Source organism: Meriones unguiculatus, assembly GCF_030254825.1.
Source record: "Meriones unguiculatus strain TT.TT164.6M chromosome 13 unlocalized genomic scaffold, Bangor_MerUng_6.1 Chr13_unordered_Scaffold_39, whole genome shotgun sequence".
NCBI lineage: Eukaryota > Metazoa > Chordata > Mammalia > Rodentia > Muridae > Meriones > Meriones unguiculatus.
In genome coordinates this window covers 796,823-803,012 of record NW_026843648.1, presented here as the reverse complement: position 1 = coordinate 803,012, position 6,190 = coordinate 796,823, and the positions used below count along the sequence as shown (strand labels likewise).

General features: G+C 37.8%; 1 pseudogene; it reads left to right on the top strand.

Annotated features, from left to right (window-relative positions):
• Positions 1 to 257: 257 nt before the first annotated feature.
• On the top strand, positions 258 to 1,365 carry LOC132651086 (zinc finger protein 135-like; annotated as a pseudogene).
• Positions 1,366 to 6,190: the final 4,825 nt, after the last annotated feature.

Genomic DNA, 6,190 nt, shown 5'->3' with positions numbered 1-6,190 from the left:
AATGAAGGTGAATACCGTGAATGTAAATAATGTGATAAAACTTTAAAATTTGATTCTTCTTTACCGTTAGACCAAATTATGAAATTAATTCATATAGAAAAATATATTTATTAGTGTAATGAAATGATGGTGGTAAATCTTTCACATGTGCCAATTTTCTTTGCAGGCATGAAAGCAGTCATACTGGAGAGAAACCCTTTAAATGCACTCTATGTGGGAAAACCTTCCCCTATATCACTGTTCTTATATGGCATAAAAGAACACACACTGGAGAGAAGCCTTACAAATGTAATCAATGTGGTAAAGCCTTTGCAAAAAGCAGTCAGCTCATATGGCATAAAAGAACACATACTGGAGAGAAACATTATGAATGTAATGAGTGTGGCAAAGCTTTTGCACAAAACAGTACTCTCATAAACCATAAAAGAACACACACTGGAGAGAAACCTTATGAATGTAACCAATGTGGTAAAGCCTTTGCACAAAACAGTCATCTCATGAGCCATAAAAGAACACACACTGGAGAGAAGCCTTACAAATGTAATCAATGTGGTAAAGCCTTTGCAAAAAGCAGTCAGCTCACGGCATAAAAGAACACATACTGGAGAGAAACATTATGAATGTAATGAGTGTGGCAAAGCCTTTGCAGAAAACAGTACTCTCTTAAGCCATAAAAGAACACACACTGGAGAGAAACCTTATGAATGTAATGAGTGTGGCAAAGCCTTTGCACAAAACAGTACTCTCTTAAGCCATAAAAGAACACACACTGGAGAGAAACCTTATGAATGTAACCAATGTGGTAAAGCCTTTGCACAAAACAGTCATCTCATAAGCCATAAAAGAACACACACTGGAGAGAAACCTTATGAATGTAAAGAGTGTGGTAAAGCCTTTGCAAAAAACAGTCATCTCATGCGCCATAAAAGAACACACACTGGAGAGAAACCTTATGAATGTAACCAGTGTGGTAAAGCCTTTGCACAAAACAGTCATCTCATAAACCATAAAAGAACACACACGGGAGAAAAACCTTATGAATGTAACCAGTGTGGTAAAGCCTTTGCACAAAACAGTACTCTCTTAAGCCATAAAAGAACACACACTGGAGAGAAACCTTATGAATGTAACCAGTATGGTAAAGCCTTTGCACAAAACAGTGCTCTCATAAGCCATAAAAGAACACACAGTGGAGAGAAACTTTATGAATGTAACCAGTGTGGTAAAGCCTTTGCACAAAACAGTCATCTCTTAAGCCATAAAAGAACACATACTGGAAAGAAACCTTATACGTATACTCAACATGATAAAGCCCTTGCACAACAGAGTAGTCTCCAAAAACATGAAAAAACACACAGTGGAGAGAAGCCTGGTGAGGGTAATTAGTGTGATAAAACCTTTGCATGTAACAGTCATCTCCTAAGACAACAACACATTCTGGAGGGAAACCATATGATTATAATTATGTGGCAAAGCCTTTGCATATAACATCTCTTAATACATAAAAGAACACATACTGGAAAGAAGCTGTCTGACTGCATGTGAATAAACTTTTGCACTTCAGAATCATCTTCAAACTCCTGAAAGAAATCCTAATGGACAGAAAGCCTATGAGTGCTTTTAACATGGTGAAACCATTCTATATTTGTACAATCTTCATCATCATGAAACGATTCATACTTGAGAGAACTTATGAATGTGTTAAAATGGTGAGGCCTTGCACAAATCTAGAGTCGTCATCATCATCATAAAAGTATCCTTACTGGAGAGGAATTCTGTGACTATAAGCAAGGTGGAAAGGCCTTTGTGTACTTTGGTCCACTGAGATGCAACAGAACTGTCAAACTAGCTCAATGGAAATGACCTCACATTTCTGAAGGGGAAAGGGAATAGAGGCAATAGGAATGGAGGGTAGTAATCGGGGAGTGAAAGGAGGGAGACTTAGATTGGGATGTAAAGTAAATAAACTAATTTTTTTAAAAGAATACAATGAATAGTGAATATCAATTACACGCAACAGTATTATATAATAAGGTGTTTATGGAAGACATTGATAATCCTGATTCTCAACATTTAGTGTTTTCAATTCCCTCAATTTACACAAGAAACTTTTAGTTCAGTGGATGAACATGTAGGAAATGAACTTTCACCAGCCAGGAAGTTCTCTGAGAGTATCACAACAGTGGTAGCCTGTAGAAGTTTCTTTGTGTACACATACCTATTGTTCCAGAGGTACTACTGAAAAAAATCACAACCCACACTGAATTTTGAGATATGAGGGGGGAAGCTTTCTTTTCCATGTATGACTCTCCTTCTGGCCTAGATGGGTAACCCTGTCAAGGGTGCGTTTTCTCTGCCTGACTTCATCTGGAGAGTATCTTTAGACATGGAAACCGCCAATCAAAGTTGATAGATGGCCTTTGACACAGATCACTGATAACTCTCCCCTCCCTTCAAATATAGAATAATTTGGTTCTGTGTTCTTGTTCTTCTTTTTCATATAATAGGAATGTGCTGTTTAATGCAAATCTAGCATTCTTGAATTTCCTAGTATTAAACAATTATCTACACCTATGCTTGGACCATCCCAGGTACTCCCCAATAGATATAAGCCACTGTGTTCTGTTTTCTAGAATTAAAGTTGAACTTACTTTCTGAGGTGGTTCCCAGAGTGGCTAACCACTGTTATGCTCGCAAGCTTTCCAAGCTTTATACTACTCATCTTCTACCCCTCATGCCTTCCTGGGCTGGTGGGAAACAGCCCTCCAGGGAGCAAGAGAATCACATTCTCTGAAATGCCTGTGATAAAATATTTTAGACTGCATAGCATTTAAAATTTCACATGTTTCTGGATTTGAGATGGTCAATCAAACAGTATCTTAGGATGGGACTCATTAAAATGAGTTATACTTAGTGTTTAGTTCAAGGTAAGTTTGCAGGCAAGCTTCATGGTATGAAATCTTCTAAGGTGAGTACAGTGGCCCATGGAAAATAAATACAAGCAGAAATTTTATTTTTCTGTTTTTAATAGCTGAGTACTGTTCTGATAATGTAAGGGTGAATGGCAGGGGAGAGGAACTCTCCTTTTGAGTAGTCTATGGGAAGGGGATGGGGGAAGGTGGAGGGAGGGACCAGTAGGAGTTGAGGGAGTGACCTTCAATCAGCATATATAATGAATAAATTGTGAATAAATTGTGAAAAATAAAAACAATTAATAAAATAAAATATAGTAAGAAAAACAAAGCAAAACAGCAAAAATTTGAGTCTAGTTTGGTTAACTGCCCTCCCTCAAAGAAAAGAAAGAAGATATATAGAAAGAAAAGAAAAACAGAATCTTTGTCTTTGTCACCTATCTTCCCTGTGAGCTCAGTTGAAGATCATTATGCAATGGAGACCATGATTCTCTCTCTGAAGTTTATGTTACCATAGAAGTAGGATTCAAACCTGAAACTAATGGCAGAGTTTCCTAGTTAACATATCAAATCAAAGCTACCTGCCATTTTCTCTCAGAAATCCTTCAGTACTTCCATGTTATCTGGCCGTCCAGACTAGTACAGCCCATGCAATACCCTGAATTCTCCTTCCCAGGGCCTGAGATAACCTTACCCCACCCTCACCCACATATAGGCAAACTATTTTGGCTACCTGGTTCTGTCAAGCACCATGCAGGAGCAACAGCAGAACAGCTGTAGAACTCATGGAATGTGGCTCCCCTGTTAGCATAATCATGATGAGTTTGTCTTGGAGAAGCATAATCCCAAGAACTGATTTTCTGGAGGACTTTGTGTTCTTATGTAGCATATCTCTGCTTGCTGCCCTTATGATGCCCATATTCCTTATAACATGAGTTGTATGAAAACTTATAGAAAGCTTCTATCTCATCACTGGGCAATATCACTGGCATTTAAAACTAACAATGCTTGATCTCTTTTCACATGTTTACTGGAGCAGTTTAATGAATTAACCACTGCCCTTGAAAAGAGCCATAAATGTAGATTGTTAGCAATAGCCATTACACTTAGAAAGAATTTGGAAAAATAGATTGTGTAACAAATTCAGGGAAGATGTTTTTGCTAATGTAAAAAATCTTGGAGAACAATTTTAAGTTAAGAAAAGTAAACTCTTAATAGAAAAGCAGGAACGCTTTAAGGTTGATGAGCAGAAAAAATAGCCCAAGACAGCATTGGCTGTCTGGGCACTCTCAAACTGGGTCTAAAACTGAGACAGCAGTTGATTCACCTATATTTGTTTTTCCCCTCAGCTTCTTGATATGGTTTAATAAAAATGATTAATGAGTAGATGCACTCCCCTTCAAGATTTAAAGTACAGGTGCCAGTACCATGCCATTTTTTATTACTGTTGTGCTATAGTACTACTTGAGATCTCACATGAAGATACCTCCAGAAAAGCTTTTATTGTACAGGCATTTTTTTAAATCAATTCTGGTTTTTTTGTTTTTCTGTATGAAACTGAGAATTGTTCTTTCAAGGTCTGTAATGAGTTGTGCTTGTATTTTGATTGGAATGGCATTGACTCTTTAGATTTCTTTTGGTAGAGTGGCCATTTTTACTATGTTAATCATACCAATTCTGGAGAATGGGAGATCTTCTGATATCTTCCTTGAAGTTATTTTTTTTTTTCATACAAGTCATTCACTTGCTTGATTAGAGTCACACCAAGATACTTTATGTTATTTGTGGCTTTTGTGAAGGGGTTTTGTTTCTCTAACTTCCTTCCGAGCCCATTTGTCTTCTGTATACAGGAGGGCTTCACTTTTTTTTTAAATTTAATTTTGTATCCAGTCATTTTGATGAAGTTGTTTATCAGCTGTAGGAGTTACTTGGTTGAATTTTTAGTGTTATTCATGGATACTATCACATCATTTGCAACACAAGCTGGACTGGATGTGGAGAAAAGTGAACCCTCCTCCATTGCTGGTGGGAATGTAAACTTCTACAACCACTTTGGAAATCAATCTGGTGTTTTTTCAGAAAATTATGAATAGTGCTACTAGAATATTCAGTTATACCAACCCTGGGCATATATTCAGAAGATTGTCAACCATACAACAAGGACATTTGCTCAACTATGCTCATAACAAATTTATTGACAGTATCCAGAATCTGGAAACAATTTAGATGTCCCCAAACCGAGGAATGGACACAGAAATTGTGGCACATTTATACAATGCAATACTATTCAGCAATTAAAAACAAGGAAATCAGCAGGCAAGTGGATGCAACTAGAAATGATCACTCTGAGTGAGGTATCCAGAAGGAGAAAGGCAGTCATGGTATATACTAACTTATATGTGGATATTAGTCATATAATATAGGGTTTAAAAATACTAAAATCTAGAGTCCTAAAAGATCTAAACAACAGGAAGAACCCTAAGGAAGATGCTTAATCCTCATTTAGAAAGGCAAATGGGATAGACATCGGTAATGGGGGAAGATAGGGAACAGGGCAGGAAACTACCACAGAGGGCCTCTGAAAGAATCTACATAGCAGGGTATTGAAGCAGATGATTAGAGTCATAGCCAAATTTGGGGCAGAAAGCATGGATTAATATGGAAGATTCAGGAGGTAGAAAGACCTGGATGTGAGAGGCCCTCCACAAGGAGGCCAATTGAGCCCAAAAATATGGGCCCAGGGGGTCCTGTTCCAACCAAGGACCATGCATGAAGAACATCTAGAACCCCTGCTCAGATGTAGCTCATAAGTATCTCAGTTTCCATGTGAGTTCCCTATTAAGGGTAACAGGGGCTGTCTCTGACATGAATTCAGTGGAAGGCTCCTTGATCACCTACTCCTGGAAGGTGCAGCCTTGCCTGGCTAAGGAGGAAGAAGGTGCAGTCATTCTTTGTCAGACTTGTTAAGATAGGCTAGCATAAGATAGTAGGGAAGTACGACTTCCCCTATTAGTGGAGTAGGAGAGACAGCATAGGTGTAGAAGAGGGAGGTAGGTTGTAACTGGTTGAAGATGAGGGAGGGGCTTACAGCCAGAAAACAAACTGAATAAATTGTAATATTCAATAAAAAAGAAAAAAATGAGGGTTTTTTTTTTCCTGAAATGGTTGGACTCAGGCAACTGTCTTTTAAAAACAACTAGAAAGAATAGTACTTCATCTCTTCACATTTTCCTTTTTCCTGTAATACTATATATAATAAATACCCTTGATAAAATTCA